At 45.0% G+C, this 22,066-nt stretch overlaps 2 pseudogenes; both read right to left on the minus strand.

Annotated features, from left to right (window-relative positions):
• Positions 1 to 5,237: 5,237 nt before the first annotated feature.
• Positions 5,238 to 12,108, minus strand: LOC118569400 (annotated as a pseudogene).
• A 731-nt stretch (positions 12,109 to 12,839) lies between these two features.
• LOC118569401 lies at positions 12,840 to 13,508 on the minus strand (annotated as a pseudogene).
• Positions 13,509 to 22,066: the final 8,558 nt, after the last annotated feature.

The following is a 22,066-nucleotide window of genomic DNA, read 5'->3' on the forward strand; positions in this document are numbered from 1 at the left end:
AAGCAGCAGTGGTGCACGCCTTTAATTTCAGCACTGGGGAGGCAGATCCAAGGCAGATTTCTGTGAGTTCAAGGCCAGCCTGGTCTACAGAGCAAGATCTAGGACAGGCACTAAAACTACACAGAGAAACCCTGTCTCAAAAAACCTAAAAAGGGCTGGAGAGATGGCTCAGTGGTTGAGAGCACTGGTTGCTCTTCTAGAGGTCCTGAGTTCAATTCCCAGCAACCACATGATGGCTCACAACCATCTGTAATGAGATCTGGCGCCCTCTTCTGGCATGCAGGTATACATGCAGGCAGAACACTGTATACATAATAAATAAATGTTAAAAAGAGAGAGAGAAGAAAACTGCATTCCCTAATCAAGAATTCTAGATGTTCCATATAATACCAAATAAAAATACTGGACTGAGATTTATAAATTTAGAATCATTTACCACTGATACAAACTTTTTTAAAAATTCTTTTCTCAGGAAATCAATGGAAATTAAGCCGTCCTCTTATTAGAATGATGGTGATATATGTTTTAGGTTTTTTATTTCAAATGTCATAATTGGGTTTTATCTACTATAAGATAGTAAAAAGTTATAAATGATACTTTTAGATTGAAAGAGGGTAGTAAGAATATCAACTTTAGGTAAAAATCAATTCTATTTCATAAAATTTTTTGTCCTGAAATTTCTGGACCATTCTTTTTGTAGAAACTCAATATGCAACAGTATGAACATTTTAAAAATGTTTCTGCTGCTAATGTGTTGCCTTTTTTCCTAAGTTACCAAGATATATATAGCCAACATTGCTGGGTCTGGTGACTCATAATGTAGTCTCAGCACTTGGGAGCTAAAGCAGGAAGGTTGCTATGATTTGGAGGCCAATCCTAGGTTACAGTCTGTGATGCTGTCCCCCAAGACATCCCCACAAACTAAAACACTAGTATACTGCTTTGCCATAAAGGCTAGCTCAGGGGCCTAAGAAAGAGCGCAGTTGGTAAAGTACTTGTCATACCAGCCTTAGGACCTGAGTTTGAACCTGGAGGTAACAGATCCCTGGACTCACTGGGTAGCCAACCCAGCCTAACTGGTGAGCCAGCCCCAGATCCAAGGGGAATCTGTGTCTCAAAAGAAGCAAAGTGGATGGCTCTCATAGAATGGCAGACACCCAAGATTGACATCTGGCCTCCACATACACATACTTATGCACACATTCAGAAACATATACTCACACATGTATACAACAAAGTGTTTCTCAGGATGCTATTACTCTGCCATTCAAATGTTTGTAATCATGACTTTCATCAAATACTTGGTTGTGCACATTATAGAATACATTTCAGTTTTCAGATAACTAACTTGTAACCAGTTATTTTATTTTTTAATATTCTTTTGTGATTAAGGAAACTGTAAGTGATTAAAAACAATACATGCTTTGTGTTTGTTTAGCAGTTTAAAATTGTGTTTGACGATAAGAACCAAAATATCTTCACTGTGCCTTTGCCAGCTAGTAATGACAAGCAGTGAACACCTTAAAAGTATTTATGACATATTATACATGTGCTTAGGTAAGTAGAATTTGTAGTCTGGGGTCTCAATGCTAAGTTGTTAGGTCCCTCACTAGAAATAGGAAGCAGAAAAGCAAGCGTGCACATGCTTCCCTCATGAGTTTGGAGACGTGTGGCCTGAGCCTTTGCTTACACGTCTTACATGTCCTCGCATAGCCAGAGCCCCCGCTGCTGTCTTTGCTCAGTCCTCTTCAGACAGGACTGCTCCTGCAAGTTTGACTTGGTAATTATATGATACATAATCAAGAGATGGTGCTTCTCTCTGTGGTGGGTGCCATTGGAGCCCTTAGTGTGGAAGAAGATGGAGAGGTCTAAGAGGAGCAGAGACAGACTTGGTCTAGTTCCCGTTTGTTGTTGGGTTTTGCTAGCTGCTGGCATTTGTCAGTGGACATCTCTGCTTGAATTTTAAGGGCAATCTGAAATAATTCATTGGGCTTATCAAATTTCTAAGTGCTCTTTTTGTCCTTAGTGATCCTAATGTAATGGGGAAAACGATACACTTAAAATACTTCTGTGTCATGTTCAAAACCTTATTAACACTGTGCCTGAAATAGGTCATTTTGCCTCATCCATTTGCCAAAGTAGCCAATTCCAACTTTAGGAAACTTTGATGTAGGCTGACAATATTCTTGTATTTTATTTTAGATTGTAAGCTTAATGGCAGGAAATTATATCAATAATTGTGCTTTTTATGTACCAACCATTGCTGTATACCTTTGGTGCTTAATAAATGTTCATAATTATTCATAATGTTATGTGTCATTTAATTTGACCTCTTTTTGAAAACTCAAATCTTCAATGTAATATAGTAGAAACACTCATATATGTGAATAAAAGAAAATGTCCTGGGTATTGTTTATAAGACAAGTTTTAGCACCTTTTATATTAACTTTTCCTGGGGCAACATGGATAAATGTCTGCTCATCTCAGAGAACCATTCTACCCTCATAGCTGACTTGGTGACCTGAGGGGACACTTTCCAGGAGCATGGGTGAAGGCGCCGTACAGGAGTGTGGGCCCCTCCTCAACAGCTGCATCGCAGCAAAGTTGCAGGTCAGCAGCCGGATAGCCTTCCTCCCCAAAGCTGCAGAAATGGAGCTCCCACCTTCAGTTACTTTTCCTCCTGATACTCTGGCGCCTCTCAAGAGCGTGTGCCACTGGGGTGGAATCACGTGCATCTGGGAGTGTGCTGTGCTGATTCCACGGGTAAAGCCTAATGATCTCCCCCACAGACAGGCCTTCTGCAAGGAAACAGTGGCCTGTCTTCTTCAGGGCCCCTTGCGGGTAATCAGCAGCTATGATTAAGATGATACTTGAAGTTTTACTCCAAGGATAACATTCCACAATGCCACAGAAAGTGTTGGATGTCTGAATAAACGCTAATATTTTTCAGTTCTGGGAATACATCCCAGGCCTGGCCTTGTGTTTGCTAGATATACCAATTCATTTTCACATTGTCCAAATGCCTGACAATGAGCAATTTAAGGGATGAAGGCTCTCTGGTCATGGGGAAGCATGAGTCAGCTTGCTCACATCTGAGTGGTTCAGGAAGTAGAAGCCTCAGCTGGAATCGGGTCTAGACTATAACCCCCAAGACCCACCCACTGGTACCCTGTGGAGATAGTACTCAAACCATGACACTCAGTCAGCATTCAGCCACTGAACTGAATACCTAACTGGTATTTTTCATGTCTTTTTTTTATTATTTTATATGTATGAGTGTTTTGACTGTATGTTTATATGGACATCATGTGTATCCCTGGCTCCTGAAAAGGAGTTACCATATAACACCTTAGGAATTAGATGACTGTGAGCCACCATTTGGCTTCTGGGAACTGAACCCAGGACACAGCTGTAAGAGCAATAAATGTTCTTTTTTTTTTTTCTTTTTTTCTTTTTTTTTTTTTTTTTTTTTTACAATAAATGTTCTTAATCACTGAGCCATTTCTCCTGCCCCATTTTTTTGTTTGTTCTTTTGGGTTTTTTTGAGACAGGGTTTCTCTGTGTTGTTTTGGTGCCTGTCCTGGCTGGATCTTGCTGTGTAGACCAAGCTGGCCTCGAACTCAGAGATCCGCCTGGCTCTGCCTCCCGAGTGCTGGGAATAAAGGCGTGCGCCACCGCCGCCACCACCACCCCACCACCGCCCACCCCCGCTTTAATATCTTGACATATATCTGAATATAAAATCTAGCCACCTGCACCATGCATGTTAGGAAGATGCCCACAGCCAGGGCATTTCTCTTCCAGTATTCAAACTTCCCTTGGCAAAACTACTTTAAATTTGCGAAACTTGGGAGATCCCCAGGGCTCTGAGTTGAGCCATGCTTTCCTCCCCCTCCCTCTAAGATGACTGGGCAGAATGCCTCCAAGGGCAGTTGTAATCGATCAGGCACAGTGGCAGGACTGCTGGAAGGGGAAGGCTTCCTAGAAGCTGCATGGGATGAGAAACAGGAGCCTGCTAGCAAGGAAGCCAGCGTGGACCTCTCATACCTTCCGTTTACCATCTCCTACACCAGCATCCATCTGGACTCCCAAGCTAACAAGTTGACTACATACAGTCCAGCTGCCCCTTCTCCCCACTCCAAAATTCATCATCCCGCTGTGGAGAGATTCATGAGACTTGTCCTCTGTCCCTGGCAGTGCCACCCACTTCCAGGATGAGCAGTTCCCCTGGCAGTCTAGACAATACAGGCATGATAACCTGTTTTAAAACGGAGGACAGAGGTTAGGTACAACAGACAAGGGAAGAGAAGACCCTGACTATGGTCTTGGTGCTATTTTTGTTTGTTTTGTGATGAGGTCACCTGTATTGCCTAAGATGACCTTGAAATCCTAGGTTCCAGCAGTCCTGTTTACTGCCTGGACTAGACCCTTGAACTACAAATGGCCTTGACATACCTGACTTATAGGCGGTGGTGGTGTCGCTCGCCTTTAATCCCAGCACTCGGGAGGCAGAGCCAGGCAGATCTCTGTGAGTTCGACCAGCCTGGTCCCCAAAGCCTGTTCCAGGAATGGCGCAAAGGCTACACAGAGAAACCCTGTCTCAAAAAAAAAAAAAAAAAAAAAAAGATGCACCCACCTTAATTATTCAATTTTTGAACAAAATATAACAGATGCTGACTCAAATTTATTTCCATCCAAAAACACAAATTTTATCCCTTCCTTTAAACATACATATACTTGGGAAATCCATATAATCGATATCAAAAGCAGGCTTCAAGTAAGTCCTATTTGTACAAGGCTTCTTTTAAAGAGGAGGGTAGGACCAGTGAGATGACTCAGTGGGTAAAGGTGCTTGCCACCAAGCATGACAACCTGAGTGATCCCTGAGGCCTGCCTACATGATGACTTTGGCAAGTTTCCCTCTGACCTTCACATGAGCACTGGCCGCGCGCGCGCGCACACACACACACACACACACACACACACACACACACACACACACACGAAATGGTTTTTGTTTTTTGGTTTTGTTTTGTTTTTTTTTTTTTTTTTAGCTGAATCTGAAGAGTTCGTTGCCTTTTATGTTTCATGGAAAATGGAACATGTTTCTTCAGCACAGCTCTGAAACGCAGAGCATAGCTGGGTGAGATGAATTTCTACTCCTATCCACTTCCCAGGACCAAACCATCAACTGTTCCACTGTAATTAAATATTTCTTGCAGTCCTTGGACGCCACGCTTAACATTTATTAATTTTCTGCTTTCAATATAGGCAGCAATTCACCGTCGTCTTTCAGTTCCTTAACAATATCCAATCCTCCAACAAGCTCCACCCTCACATACAGCTGAGGGTAGGTTGGCCAGTTGGATAATGGTTTTGTTTTGTTTTGTTTTTCAAGACAGGGTTTCTCCGTAGCTTTGGAGCCTGTCCTGAATTAGCTCTGTAGACCAGGCTGGCCTCGAACTCACAGAGATCCGCCTGCCTCTGCCTCCCGAGTGCTGGGATTAAAGGTGTGAGCCACCAACGCCTGACTGGAGAATGTTTTTAATCGCTGCCGCACTTCTTCATCCTCCAGTATACCGAAAGTTTCGTAATCAACCCCAGCACTATTCAGCATTTCCAGAATTTGTTTGCTGAATCCACATTTTGCTTCCTGTTTGTTTCTCCAGAAACATAGAGTTAAGGATAGGTGGGCCAATTAGAGTATGTTTTTTCATTTTTTCTTTTTTCAGAGCTGAGGACCGAACCCAGGGCCTTGTGCTTGTTAGGCAAGCGCCCTACCACTGAACTAAATCCCCAACCCCTAGAGTATATTTTGAGCCCCTGTCGCACTTCCTCATCTGATATCAAAACTGCTGAACTGAATATTGTGTTTGTGAAGGATTTCCACCATTGGCTTGTTGAAACCACAGCGTGGTTCTTGAGGTGGTGTTCCCTTCGTGCAGGGTGCAGTGTGAGTCAACTTTTTCAGGCGAGGGTTGAGATCTTTTTTTTTTTTCAGCTGAGGATCGAACCCAGGGCTTTGCTAGGCAAGCGCTCTACCACTGAGCTAAATCCCCAACCCGAGATCTTCTTTAAGATGCTCTTTAGCACTAGACACGTGTCGCGGGACTTTTTTGGTCAACTCTGGAGCATGTGGTACCAGGTCAACTTTCTGAGAATTCTTGAAGAACAGGAAGGTGGGAACAGTACTAATTTCCTATTTTCAGATACTTCAGGAACAGCTTCGGCTTTCAGCTTCACAAATGAAACATGAGGGCATGGTGATATTTTATTTGTACTGAAATGTGATTTTATTTGTATGTTAATAAAGTTGCCTTGGGGTCAGAGCAAGCCATAGCAGAAGCAGGGTGGTGGTGGTGCACGCCTTTAATCTCTGCACTTGGGAGGCAGAGCTAGTGGATCTCTGTGTGTTCAAGGATACAGCCAGCATGGCCACACACCTTTAATCTCAAAACCAACCATAGAAGACCTGGAGGTCTGTACAGACAGGCAGTAACGAGGAGGTCATGTGGCTGGGTTTACAACCAATGAGAAGGCAGAACAGAAAGTCTATAAAAAAGAAAAAAACATGGGTTGGGGATTTAGCTCAGTGGTAGAGCGCTCCAAGGCCCTGGGTTCAGTCCTCCGCTCTGGCAAAACACACACACACACACACACACACACACACACACACACACACACACACACAAGTAGCTCCTCTTGCGGAGAGGAAAGACAGCAGCAGCAGTGAAGGGTAAGGTTTTCAGCTCTCAGCTATTGCTCTGACCTCTTTGCTTTTAACTCTGCAATTAGCTCTGTGTTTCTTATTTAACAAGATGGTTACATCTACAGGAGGGTGTTCTTTAGCTAACTCTGCCATGACATCGTTCATCTGTACACACTGTGGAGCCCATGGTGCCCAGAAATGGACCAGGAGGAGTGACTTGGCTTTGAGGCTTCAGCCACCGCCCGCCCCCACCATGCCGCCGCCCGCCCCCACCATGCTGCTGCCAGCGATTTTTTTTTTTTTTTAATGAGCTGTCGGGGCTGAAGTGATGGCTGCTGTTCCAGAGAACCCAGACCCCAGGTTCAATTCCCAGCACCCACATGTCTGTAAGTACAGTTCCAGGGAATCTAATGCCCTCACACAGACATACATGTAGACAAAACACCAATGCACATTTTTTTTTTTAAAAAAAAGAATAATTTCAAATGACTCACCTTTAGTCCCAGCACTCTGGAGGCAGAGAAAAGCAGGAGGACCTCTGAGCTCAAGGCCAGCCTGGTCTAGATAGTGAGTTCTAGGCTAACTAGACCTACAGAGACTATCTTTTAAAGAAAACAAAACAAAAAAAAGGGTGTCTATGTGTGCATATATACATATATCTGGAATATTTATCAAGGTGGTTTTTCAAGCTTTTGTCTAAAGGGACTGTGGACAGTGGAGGTACTCTACACAGCTAATGGGCTTTAGTTTGCCAAAATAAATGCTGAGCTGTAATAGTGGAAATGCTAGGTGATTTTTTTTTTCTTTTTTAGAGATTTGTTTATTAATACATACAGTGTTCTGTCTGCATGTGTCCTTGCAGGCCAGAAGAGAGCACCAGATCTCATTACAGGCGATTGTGAGCCACCATGTGGGTGCTGGGAATTGACTCAGGACCTCTGGAAGAGCAGTCAGTGCTCTTAACCACTGAGCCATCTCTCCAACCCTGCTAGGTGATGTTTGCACATAAACTGGTAAATGGTTTGAATGTATGTCCTCCATTATTGATGCCATAGTCATTGACACGCATTTCTCCATAGATAGAGCCACAGTAAGCAAAATGAGTTCCCATCTCAGTTAATACAAGTTCAGAGTTAGAGCTGAAAGTAAAACTCAATGAGACAGTCACCCTGCCAGAAGCTGATTGCACTTACCAGTAAAGATTTCCACTAAGTGGAAAGTTACTTAATCCTTTGGTACTACAGTTCTGTTATGGTGTTGGGAGGTTGCCTAGTGGTTAAGCACCAGCCTGACCAGGCCTGAGAAGGCCCTGATTCAGTGTGTAGCACAAGGGGGGGAAAGTTTTTCAGTTCTCATTTGATAGCAAAATTAGGAAGTGTTTCCCAAGGCTTTAGTATGAGGCCCTGAAAAATAATACCTTTTCCTAAATGTTTAAACCTCCCATAGATGCTAACTGAAGTCCCAGGAGGAAGCATGGTAGTCACTGCTCAGTGCTGCCCATTGTGTCCTGGGAATCCTAGAAATGGGAAGGGGCATGCATGTAGGACCACTGGACTCCTGAGCAAGGCTGAAAGTCAACACAGTTAGAACTGATTGGAGATACCAGGACAAGCTCACAACTGGCAGTGTAAGGCCTGCATACACGGCTCAGGTAGAAGACTTCAAAAGTAGGCTTACAAGGCTCAAGTCAATTCCATAAATATTAGGGACAAGCATGGAAAGGACAACTTAGGGCTAGCAAGATGGCTCAGCAGAGAAAGGTGTTAGCTGTGTAAGGTTGGCAACCTGAGCTCAATCTCCTGGAAGGAAAGAACCAATTCTGCAGAGTTGTCCCCTGACCTCCACTCCTGTGCCATAACACAGGCACTGACACACAAGAGATAAGCAAACAGGCCAAAGACATTGAAAAGAACAGGCAGCCGTGGTGGCACGTGCCTTTAATCCCAGTACTCGGGAGGCAGGGACAGCCTGGTCTACAGAGTGAGTATCAGCACAGCCAGGGCTACACAGAGAAACCCTGTCCTGAAAAAAAGAAAAAGAGGGGAGTTGCAGGGAAGGCTCAGAGGTTAAGAGCACTGACTGCTCTTCCAGAGGTCCTGAGTTCAATTCCCAGCAACCACATGGTGGCTCACAACCATCTGTACTGAGATCTGGCGCCCTCTTCTGTATACATAAAATAATTTTTTTTTTTTTGAGCTGAGGCTCGAACCCAGGGCCTTGCACTTGCTAGGTGAGCGCTCTACCACTGAGCTAAATCCCCAACTAAATAAATAAATGTTAAAAAAAAAAAAAAAGAACAGACTAAAAGGGTATCCTTTTGCCACACCATGTACAGCATCCTAATGAACCCCCCAAAAAAGTGTATGTTGAGAAAGATGTCATTAACTTGAAAACTATTTATACTGCTTCCAATTTATACTGCTTTCCAGTTGATATCTATTTATTTCTGAAGCTTCCACTTGGCTTTCCCTCTCCCCAGTGTTGGGTGTAAATTGCTTCACAGAAGAGCCAGGCCTTCCCCTGTGTGCCTATGAAATACCCACAGGAGTACATTACAGACCTCCATGAATATAAAAGGCCATTTCAGAGTGCTTTTTTCAAGCCTACAAATAAGAGCAGGCTCCTGCCATAAAAAACACTTGCCCTGCAGTGAAGCAGGGTAGGGTTTTTAAAGCCAAACACCACAATCACATCACACCAGAGCTGGTGAGGGGAGGAGCAAGAAGTTTTGGTATTTTTAGTTCAGTTGGTTCAAACCATTTGTTGAATGTTGTAAAACAATGGACCTTCAGAAGCTGCAAGTGCAGCTGCCTGAGAATATTCTGCTCGGCTCCTAGGATGTGCTCAGCTGCAGGGGAGCAGCTGGGGAAGACTGGGACATCATGAAGTTATTTCTGGGCCAGTTCATTCCCCACTGGTCTTAGGGAAAGTCAGACCATTGACTTGTTATAAAAGGGGTTGTATTGAGTCCTCAGGTACATGAACTTAACAGAGGCTGTTCATTGTTTGATCACGTTTGACAACCAGTTAGTTAAGCAGGGCCTGACATTAAACATAGAAGAGAGGGACATGAAGACCTGGAAGCCCCATGAGTAAGGTGGTCACCTGTAATTGCAATCAAACCAGCCTTAGAATCAGGAATTGATTTTTAGGAAAATGTATCATTTATAAGGACCAGCTGTTATTTGGATGCATAGTCAGGCATAACTCACTAAAGACATCATATATATATATATATTGCACATACATGTAATTTTTAGAAGCAGCAGCATTAGTAGAAACAAATTTCGTGTGTCAGAGTCCAGCCCTGGGTAGCCATTGGGGCCAACTGTATAGGAAGCATTATTATTACCATGAGTCCATAGGGAGGAAGGGACATGGTGAACCCTATCTCCAAATGTCTACTATGCATTCCTCAAGCTTTTACTCTGTGTGTATGTGTGTGTGTGTGTGTGTGTGTGTGTGTGTAGACCCATTGGCTTCCAGGTTTGTAATGGGAGCAGGGCTGAAGAGTTGGTCCCCATCCTTTCTGGAAGGTGACTGGAAGGGCTCTTCCTCCTCAGGTGGTAGTGGATTCTTTTCCCCTGGGTATGTTGGATCCACGGGGTGACACCTGGGACTTAGTGTTTAATGAGTGCCCAGGGCTAAGCCAGTTGTGCTGACTGGCCCCACGGCAGAGCCTCTGTCTTATTATTTAACATTCTCTCAGGAACTTTTTTTTTTTTTTTTTTTTTTTTTTTTGGTTTTTCGAGACAGGGTTTCTCTGTGTAGTTTTGGTGCCTGTCCTGGAACTCGCTTTGTAGACCAGGCTGGCCTCGAACTCACAGAGATCCACCTGCCTCTGCCTCCGAGTAATGGGATTACAGGCTTGCACCACCACCGCCACCGGGCGTGAACTTTTTACAGAATCAGGTAATCAGTTACCTCTCAGCCCTGGAATTAGCTTTTGCTAAGAGGAGAATTGAAAGCCAGGGTAGAAGGCATGGTCGAGTATACTAGCATGCAGGTCCCATACCAGTGGTCAGGTATGTACAAGGTTCCCTATTCACGGCATCCACAAATGTCCATTCAGGAGACACCAAGGGCTCAGTCATTGCTACTTACCTTGTCCTTGCGTGAGAGTGGGCGCTAACACTTAAGATCTTCCACCGGGCGATCGATCCATCCCCCTGCCATGTGAGACATGGGGAGCAATACATCTTTTTTTTTTTTTTTTTTTTTTTGGTTTTTCAAGACAGGGTTTCTCTGTGTAGCTTTGCGCCTTTCCTGGGACTCACTTGGTAGCCCAGGCTGAGCTCGAACCCACAGAGATCCACCTGCCTCTGCCTCCCAAGTGCTGGGATTAAAGACATGTGCCACCACTGCCTGGCTCAATACATCTTTTTTATAGAGAAGGAGGAGGTTTTCCTGGTCTAGCTTGCCATGAGACATAATAACATTAATAAATAGTTTCTATTTGCTATAAGAAATCTCTCCTAATGGGGGTGTTAGGAAAGCGATATCTGTTTTCTTTGAGGCTTTACCCAGCATATGTATAGCAGCTTTCCCATAGCTGCATAGGAGGTGACCCCATACCCCTGTTTTTAGCTTTTGGCCTGTATGCCCTCATTTCATTTCTCCAGAAAACCTTAAAGCTTTATGTCATTAGGGCCTCATTGCTGGGAAGAGTGTCCCGTGACTACTGTGAGGGTTCCCTGACCTCTCCCACTTAGAGGCATATTCACAGTAGCAAGCCCAGTTGTGACTGCTTTGAGCAGACACAGCAGGAGTCCGAAGATGGCAGTTGTTCAGCCTAGAAGATATTGTGCAGCAGGATCTGTTTTTTTGTTTTGTTTTGTTTTGTTTTTGTTTTTCTTAACAAATAAAAATACTTTATTATAGAAAAAGCATCCCTTATACAGGACTCCATAAACACTGGTAGATGAACAAGTGCAACACCAAAAGTAGATACAAACCTACAAGCATTTTGCCGCTAGGAGAGAATGGAATTTTCCCGGAACTGATCCCGTCCAGACACACAAACTTGGCATGGGAAGGTGGCATGTCCTGCTGTGCTCCCTGCACCCACCTCAGAAGCTGCTGCGGGTGGCAACAGGTGTCAGGGAGTGCAGCACTAAACCTAAAAATCAACCCCGGGGGTTGGGGACTTAGCTCAGCAATCGCAAGGCCCTGGGTTCGGGTCCTCAGCTGGGGGGGGGGGGGGGGGGCGGCGAGGGGGGCAAAATAACAAAAAGATCGATCAAGTCAGAAGCACACCGTTTGGTTTGAAGCCTGTACTCTGAACACTTCTTCTCCGTCAGACAGACCCTCCTCCGACACATGCCCCCTCTGCACTCTCCTGAGGGGCTGGTCAAGTGACTTTGGCGACTGTACCCAATCTCTTCAGTCTTCTTTGACATCTGCTGTCACCTTTTCCCACCAGGGAGAGCCGTGTCCTTTTTGACATTCTAACACTGTGTCTGTCCCTGTTCTCTAACTCATTGCTGGCAGGTGTTTCTCATCAACTTCACAGGCTACAAGGGAGGACATGCTGAACCGTCAAGCCTCAAGTTCAGGTTATCTTTTAACTTGCTAAGATGCTCTGAGTCTCCGGGTAAAGTCACCTGTCTCATGTGACCATTTCTGCGCACAGCCCAGCTTACTTAGCCAGGCACTTAAACCAAAGACGCATGAGCCCCCAGTCCATCTTTTTATTAGAGAAGTCCTCTCACTCATACAGCCAGTGACCAACTCCAAAGACGACGACTGTGCCCCAGCCCTGCATCCTGCAAGGACCACTGAAGAATGTGTCAACTCTGGGAACAGCAGGTGAGACTGAGGGAGGCACCAAACTACAGTGACAGTGAAATTTAGGTAAGGGGGTGGGTGTGGGGCGGGGCTGAGGGTGCTAAAGAAGGGCCTGAGTCCCAGCCTTTAGTCACTGTCATCCAATCCCAGATCAGCCTAGACTGCCTCCTATTCAAACCCCAGGGGCTGGAGCCACAGCACATTAACTTATTTGGGGTGCAGGGTAAGATCTAGTTCATAAAAGGCCGAAGGCAGTGACCAACTCCCAAGGACAAGGGCTGTGCTCACACCTCAACACTGCACACATCACACACACACACAATCACACTCCAGTGGCCACTGATTAGCACAGGGGAAGCACCGTTTTGGGGGTTTTGTTTTTGTTTTTGTTTTTTTTAAACACTGTTTTAGCAATATCTCGATTCTCAATATACTTGAAGAACCTGTAGAGCTTGGAGCTATAGAGAATTTGGGAATATTCTTCCCCCATGGGTGGGGGGCGGTCTTCATCCCAGTCCACAGAATCCTCATCTGTCAGCACAACAATGAGGCACTCTCCATTCTTGGCACAGCCCACCATGATGGGCAGAATCAGCTCCTCGAGGTAGTGACCAAACTGCTTGTGAGCACCATTGTTGGACAGCACGTGCGTGCAGTAAAGCACTCAGATCTTGACATCGGATAGTGTTGAAGTCAAAGGTAATGCAGAGAAGTTGTATTCTCTTCCTGGTCCAAACATTCTTCCCAACATGGTATCCAGAGGAGCGGTGAAAATCTGAGGATTTACCACAAAACATGTGCCATCTACAAGAAATGTCACTTCCTCTGGGGCCTGGGAGTGAGAACTACCTCCAAAGCCTATGCTGCTATTTCCAAGTCTCTCTGAAACAATGAGGAAGGGCCCGTGGCTCCGCTTGCTTCCACTCTGGAAGCATGAAGCCTTGCTGACTTCGTGAAGTGGCATTATGTGAGGATATTGAAGGCTTGCTGCCTGAGAGGCATAGTCAAATGCAAAGTCGGCTTAATAAAAGAAGGTTGGACCCAAATTATTCAGTGAGGTAATGTAATAAATTAGTATGCCCTGTGTACACACTGGCAAACCATTAGGACATGTAAGTTTCTGGGTAATACAGCTTTATCATTTTTATTAAGTTGATGTTATGAAATCTAACAGAATTTAGCTGACTATGATGCTCGGTTATTTTTGAAAATTTTTAGGCAGAGGGTCCCTTTTATCCTTTCCGTGTCTGAGCATCCCGTTAGCTGGTTTTTATCATAGATGCCTTTACACTATGAAATAAATAATAGTAGCCTCTATTGGAAATAGTTTACCTCTTAGCTGCTTTCAAGCACACAACACCTTTTCCTAGGATGCTCCGTTCTCCTTCTCCCTGTCAGAGGGTCAGGGGGCCTGCCTGACCCAGGATGGGGGCTTTGGAGGGAACTTTGAGTCAAACATGCTTGGATCTGAAGTGGGTGGATAATCCCATCTGCAGAGCCAGCTTTTCAGTGAGCTCAAACATCGTATGACAATTAAAAAAAAAATCTTACCCACACTCTAAAGGAATTTATTTTATGTGTACATGTACTTTGTTTGCATGTATGTCTGTGTACCACATGCATGCCTGGTGCCTTGGAGGCCAGAAGAGGGTGTTGGCTCTCCTGGAACTGGAATGACAGATCGTTGAGGACCCGGGTCCTCTGAAAGAGCAGCCAGGATTTGTTTTTCTCTAAGACTGAACCTAGTCATCTGTATATCCATAACCAGTTTGTGTGTGGGTGTATATGGGGGCAGATAACCCTTTCATAAAGACATCGAGTTGTAGGATGATAGAATGAATGATTCTAGGAGGCAGGGACATCTAGACTCTTGTGTGGGCCATTATATATATTTGGCTCTTTTAAACTTACAGGTACCTGTAACCTAGAGAGCATTAGAAAGAAAACGAGTCATCTAAGGCACTCAGAAAATAGTGGCATTGAGTTATTTCCCCCCTTACTTTGTCTGTCTTTATAACTGAAAAGTAGAAAGAAAGCAAGAGTACCCAGGTGGTGCAGAACTCAGGCAGGCCACGTGTGCATAGGCAAGGGAGTTCTGAGAACAGAAGGACTGGCCTGTCTCAGTTGGAGGAAGCAGGCTTAGAGAATTGAAAGAAAGGACCCAACACCCCCCCCCAACACACACACACACACACACACACACACACACACACACACACACACACCCTGCATAGCTTCTCATGAAGCAGGCTTAGAGAATTGAAAGAAAGAACCCAACACCCCCCCCACAACACACACACACACACACACACACACACACACACACACACACACACACACCCTGCATAGCTTCTCATTCCAGTCTCCTGCCCAACAAGTGCAGCTAAGGAACTTGCCACGCAGAAAAAAACCGGGTACATAGCCCTTGGTCACTCTGAGATGGGGCCTGGACTCCTTGGCTGGCAAGCCTGCAATATGCCTGGGGTCTCTGCAGGGGCAAAGAAGACTGGGAAAGGGCCGCTCTGCTCCTGCCGGCACTGTGGCTCCCCCAGGCCTCCGGTCCACTCTCTCAACTGTCCGGGGAAGCCCTTTGGGAGAAGGAGGGAAGGATGGGGAGTGGGAATTGACTAGTTTCAAGCTTTCAAGAGATGGTAAGAAGGGAGCTGAGAGGTGGGAAGGAGCAGGGGAGACAGAGGTGGGAGTTGTCTCCTCCTGTTTAAACTGAAGATGGCAACAAGGAAGAGGAGACAGCTCCAAGTGAGACCCATGAAGTGGGGACAGGGAAGAGGAGGTGGGACAGGGAAGCAAAGAAGGGACAGGGAAGCGGAGGAGGTGGGGCAGGGAAGCAGAGGTGGGACAGGAAAGGAGGAGGTGGTACAGGGAAGCGGAGGCTGCCCGGCCCAGGAGTATATGAGGAAGGAGGTCCTTAGGCTCACAGATTAAGCACTAGGGGAACCAAAAAACGTTAAACACACAAGGTTGTCTCCTCAAAGGGAGAAATATACCACCCGTTTTCCACCCAGAAGGCTAGGAGCTGAAGTGGTTAATAGCTTGGTGACCTTTGTGTTCTCTGTATGACCCAGACCTCACCAGATCCTCCCCCAGACTTTTATCTTGAGCCTATTTACTTAGTTAATCTATAGAACTTATCTTTATGGAAGACTTCACTTGTACTTTACAAAGAGTTCTAATGTAGCCAAACAGGTCTTTTACAATCGGTGTTCCGATGGAAAGAGAAAGTACAGGGGAAAACTCCCCCAGTAACGGATGACCCCACCCCCCCCCCCCACCTCATCCCCCTCCGCAACCCAGGGAAAAATCAGCCAGAGTATACTTCCCTGCTATCCAGAACTGAATTCAGAGTCCAGACTTACCTTTCAGGAGAACCAGAAGGACTCTTACCAGCTTGAGATTCGGGGGGGGGGGGGGGCACTTTTTGTGCAGCTTCCCCACAGCCCAGAGTGAGGCTGAGTTCTGTATAGAGTGTAGAATCTCACTGGGGTCTCCAAATGAAATACCTTACACAAGAGCCTGGCATCATCTGAGAATATGAGAACTTCCCCTTGGTGGGGGACGGATGAGATGTACAATGGATCTGTCCTGTAAAATCATGCCTAGAAAGCCGGGCAGTGGTAGTACATGTTTTTAATCCCAGCACTGGGGAGTCAGAGGCAGGCAGATCTCTGTGAGTTTGAGGCCAGCCTGGTCTACAAAGCAAGTTCCAGGACAGCCAAGGCCAGACAGAGAAACCCTATCTTGAAAAACCAAACCAAACAAACACAACAACAACAAAAATGCCTGACACAGTTGATATCTGCTGGGAATTGATGGAATTGATCAGCTTTTCAGATAACAGTAATAGTGTCTGATGAGCCAGGACAGACCTTGAATACCAATGGTTTCAGCAGTCACTCCACCACGTGGAGTCTGCTTCCCTGGACAACTGCCGTTGTTCCAGTCACAACAATAGAGTCATGCAAGAAAAGAAAGGTGGGGGGTGGGGCGGTGGTGGCGCACGCCTTTAATCCCAGCACTCGGGAGGCAGAGGCAGGCGGATCTTTGTGAGTTCGAGGCCAGCCTGGTCTACAGGGCGAGATCCAAGAAAGGCGCAAAGCTACACAGAGAAACCCTGTCTCGAAAAAAAAAACAAAACAAAGAAAGGAAAGGAGATACTGTAGGCCTCATCTTATCCACAGGAGATCAATTTCAAGATCCACCCACCCACCCACAGGCTTGAAACCACAGGCCATATAGGTGGTATGCTCTGTGTGTGTGTGTGTGTGTGTGTGTGTGTGTGTGTGTGTTGTTGTTGCTCCTGCACCTACACTTGGGAAACATCGTTATGGACAGTAAGAGAGCTACTTGATCACAGGCTGTGATGCTGTGAGAGCCAATCTGGCTACTCGGTGGGCAGCATCCCCAGTGGGGTATACACAACAAAGGACGTCCTGGACTGCATGGATATGGATGGACAGCGTGAGGTTACTTATGCCACTCAAATTGAGTTACTTTTGGAATTTTCTTGGTTTTTTTTTTTTGGGGGGGGTTGGTGTGGGTTTTGTGTGTGTGTGTGTGTGTGTGTGTGTGTGTGTGTGTGTGTGTGTGTGTGTTTTGTTTTTGTTTTTCCAAGACAGGGTTTCTGTGTGTTGTCCTGACTGCCCTGGAACTAGCTCTGGAGACCAAGCTGGCTTCGAATTCTGAGATCTGCCTGCCTCTGCCTCCCAGGTGCTGAGATTAAAGACATGTGCCACCACCCATCTTTCTCTCTCTCTCTCTCTTTCTTTCTTTCTTCTTTATTTTTTCAAGATAGGGTTTCTCTGTGTTAACAGTCCTAGCTGTCCTGAACTCACTGTATAGCCCAGGCTGGCCTCGAACTCACAGAGATCCCCCTGCCTCTGCCTCCTGAGTGCTGGGATTAAAGGCGTGTGCCACCACTGCCCAGCCTGAATTTTTTTTTTTTTTCTTAGTTCGTATGTCTTAGTCACTGCTCTATTGCTGTGAAGAGACACTGTGACTAAGGCAACTCTTATAAAAGAGAGCATTTAATTGAGGGCTTACTTACAGTTTCAGAGGGTTAGTCCATTTTGCATGGTGGCATGTAGGCAGACATGGTGCTGGTGCAGTAGCTGAGAGCTTTGTATCCTGCTCCACAGGGACAGGCAGAGAAAGAGAGACACTGGACCTGCCATGGGCTTTTGAAGCCTCAAAGCCCACTCCCACTGGCACACTTCCTCCAGAAAGGCCACGCCTCCTAATCATTCCCAAATAGCCTACCAGCTGGGGGCTAAACATACAGCTTTATAAACCAATGGGCAGCATTCTCCTTCAAATCACCGTACATATCATATGTAGTCCAAGCTGTCCTCAAGCTCTCAGTGATCTTCCCATCTCAACCTCCTGAGTGCTGAGATTACAGATAAGAGGCACCACCCCCAGATGAATTTTAAAAAAACAAAACCAAAAAACTAGGTCTCACCGTATAGCTCTGACTGGTCTGGAACTCATTATGTAGAGCAGGCTGATGTTGAAGTAAGAGATCTGCCTGTGTCTCCATCTTCATTTGCTTAGATTAAAGGTATGCACCATTGTCTTAGTTAGGGTTTCTATTGCTTTGAAGAGATACTATGACCATGGTAACTCTTACAAAAGGAAAGCATTTAATTGGAGCTGGGATACAAGTTCAGAGGTTTAATCCATTATTGTCATGGCAGGAAGCCTGGCAGTATGCAGGCAGACATGGTGCTGGAGAAGAAACAGAGTTCTACATCTGGATTGGCAGGAAGCAGAAAGAGAAAGCGAGAGAGAGAGAGAGAGAGAGAGAGAGAGACAGACAGACAGACAGACAGACTCTGGGCCAGCTTGAGCATTGAAACCTCAAAGCCCACCCCCAATGACACACTTCCTCCAACAAGGCCACACCTGTTGTGGAATAATCCTTTTGTACACTGTGAAGATTTTTCACTTGGATTGGTTTAATAAAAAGCTGACTGACGCTGGGTGGTGGTGGCGCACTCCTGTAATTCCAGCACTCGAGAGGCAGAGGCAGGCGGATCTCTGTGAGTTTGAGGCCAGCCTGGTCTCCAAAGCAAGTTCCAGGAAAGGCACAAATCTACACGAGAAATCCTGTCTAAAAAAAAAAAAAAAAAAAAAAAAAGCTGACTGGCCAGTAGCCAGGCCAGAATTATAGGCAGGACAACCAAACTAGGAGGATGATGGGAAGAAGGGCAGAGTCGGGGAGATCGCAGCCAGCTACTGAGGAAGCAGGACATGTAGAAAATGAGGTAACAGCTGGGCAGTGGTGGTGCACACCTTTAATCCCAGCACTTAGGAAGCAGAGGCAGGTGGGTCTCTGTGAGTTTGAGGTCAGCCTGGTCTACAGAGTGAGTTCAAGGACAGCCAGGACTACACAGTAGTCTATAATGAGGTAATTCTTGTGCATTCCCTAGTACTCTGTTTCTCCCTATTCCTATGGTGTCTCCATTTATCATGGTATCTCTTTCCTTGCTCTCCCACTCTGTCCCTGTTCCAGCTCGAACCTCCCATCCTCCTATGTTCTCATCCCCTATCCCTTGCCTGTCATTACCCCACTCACTCCCAGTTTGCTCATGTAGATCTCATTTATTTATCCTTCTCTGGGCAATCCATGCATCCTTCCTAGGATCCTCCCTGCTAGCTAGCCTCCCTGGAGCTGTGGGTTGCATTCGGGTTATCTTTTTGCTTTATATCTAGAATCCACTTACGAGTGAGTACATGCCATGTTTGTCCTTCTGAGTTTGGGTTACTTCACTCAGGATGATATTTTCTAGTTCCATCCATTTGCCTGCAAATTTCATGATGTCATTGTTTTTCTGTGCTCAATAGTACTCCACTGTGTATATGTACCACATTTTCTTTATCCATTCTTCAGTTGAGGGGCATCTAGGTTGTTTCCAGGTTCTGGATATTATGAATAATGCTGCTATGAACATAGTTGAGCATAGTCTTAGCCATTCTGACAAGTGTAAGTAAGATGGTATCTCAGAGTGTTTTGATTTCTGTTTCCCTGATGACTAAGGATGTTGAGCAATTCCTTAAATGTCTTTCAGCCATTTGAGATTCTTCTGTTAAGAATTCTCTATTTAGCTCTGTAGCCCATTTTTTAAATGGATTGTTCGGTATTTTGATGTCTAGTTCCTTGAGTTCTTTATATGTTCTGGAGATCAGTCCTCTGTCAGATGTGGGGTTGGTGAAGATCTTTCCCCATTCTGTAGGCTGTTGTTTTGTCTTATTGATTGTGTTCTTTGCCCTACAAAAGCTTCTCAGTTTCAAGAGGTCCCATTTATTAATTGTTGCTCTCAGTGTCTGTGCTACTGGTGTTATATTTAGGAAGTGATGTCTGGTGCCAATGCATTCAAGACTACTTCCTACTTTCTCTTCTATCAGGTTCAGTGTAACTGGATTTATGTGAGGTCTTTGATCCATTTAGACTTGAGTTTTGTGTATGGTGACAGATATGGATCTATTTGTAATCTTCTACATGTTGACATCCAGTTATGCCAGCACCATTTGTTGAAGATGCTTTCTTTTTTCCATTGTACAGTTTTGGCTTCTTTATCAAAAATCAGGTATTCATATGTGTGCATATTAATGTCAGTCTTCAATTCGATTCCATTGGTCCACATGTCAGTTTTTATGCCAGTGCCAAGCTGTTTTTATTACTATAGCTCTATAGTAAAGCTTGAGGTCAGGTAATATCTCCAGAGGTGACTTTGTTTTACAAGATCTTTTTTTTTTTTTTTTTTTTTTAGCTATCCTGGGTGTTGTTTTTCCATATGAAGTTGAATATTGTTCTTTCCAAGTCTGTGAAGCATTGTGTTAGAATTTTGATGGGGATTGCATTGAATCTGTAGATTGCTTTTGGTAAGATTGCCATTTTTACTATGTTAATCCTACCTATCCATGAGCATGGGAGATCCATTTTCTGATATCTTCTTTAATTTCTTTTTTCAGAGACTTAAAGCTCTTACAATACAGACCCTGCACTTGCTTAGTTAGAGTGTCCTGAAGGTATTTTATATCATTGGTGGCTATTGTAAAGGGTGATGTTTCTCTGTTTTCTTTCTCAGCCCATTTATCACTTGTATATAGGAGGGCTACTGATATTTTTGAGTTAATCTTGTATTCTGCCACATTACTGTAGGTGTTCATCAGCTGTAGGAGAAAGAAAATATGGTATGCACACATACACACTCACTCAACTTTTAAAAGGTGCCTTTAGTATTGCTTAGTCTTGTCACAAAACAGCTGAACTTGGAGACCGTGCTTAACAAATTAATCAGATAAAGAAAGACTTCATGAATTTGCTTACATGTGGTATGGGTGGCCCCAAAACAGCCTGATTACACAGCTGCCATGACAGGCTTAGAGGCCCAGACACAACATCTGGCAGGCAACACCTCGACCCAGGAAGAGATATAAGCTGACCCCACCTAGTGGAGCCTACACCTAAGAGGAAATACCTGACATTCCAATCATGCCCTATACCCCTAGACAAACGTCAGCCAATCAGGGTTCTGAACCCTGGAAATCCCCTCCCCCCAACCTCTGTTACAATAAAAACCCCACCCTGCCTGGGCTCTGGGCTCCCTGCTCTCACCGCTGGCTGCATCAAACAAACAGAGAGACCAAACTCAGAGCTTGAAGAAAATAAAGGCTCTTTGCTTTTACATGCAGGATTCGGTTTCCTCTGTGGTGTCTTTTGGGGGTCCCCGAGATCTGGGCACAACAGTGGAACCTTAAAAGTTCCATAAATAAGCTGGGCAGTGGTGACACACTCCTTTAATCCCAGCAATCTGGAGGCAGAGGCAGGCGGATCTCTGAGTTCAAGGCCAGTCTGGTCGACACAGCGAGTTCTAGTATAAGCCATGGCTACACATAAAAAGCCTGTCTTGGAAAAAAATCATGTTTCTATTGGATGTGTGTTGCTTTCACATCATCATAAAGTGAATAAATCTACGTCCCAGATCCCTACTTTCAGGTCAGTGAAGGATAATGAAAATGCCTGGGTGTGGTGGTGCATGCCTTTAGTTCCAGCACCAGGGATGCAGAGGCAGACAGGTATCTGTGAGTTCAAAGCTAGCATGGGCTACAAATCAAGTTTCAGGCCAGCCAGGACGATACAGTGAGAACCAATCTCAAAAAAAAAAAAAAAAAAAAAGCAAAAAGAACTCCCAAAAACCTGATAATGAAAAAGGAAGTTCAGTGTCTTATAAAAAGCACTGTGCAAAGTGAAGTAAAACGCATCAATGTTCCTAATTCATGCAGAAATAGGAACTGAGGGCTGGAGAGGAGAGATGGCTCAGAGGTTAAGAGCACTGGCTATTCTTCCAGAGGTCCTGAGTTCAATTCCCAGCAGCCACATGGTGGCTCACAACCATCTACAATGAGATCTGGCTCTCTCTTCTGGCCTGCAGGAACACTCACTGTATACATAATAAATAAATAAATCTTTAAAAAAAAAAAGAAAGAAATAGGAACTGATATGTCATCCTCACAGTAACTGGGGAAAGTCCATTAGCTTCTACATGTGAC

This window comes from Onychomys torridus, chromosome 18 (genome assembly GCF_903995425.1).
Source record: "Onychomys torridus chromosome 18, mOncTor1.1, whole genome shotgun sequence".
Taxonomy (NCBI): Eukaryota; Metazoa; Chordata; class Mammalia; order Rodentia; family Cricetidae; genus Onychomys; species Onychomys torridus.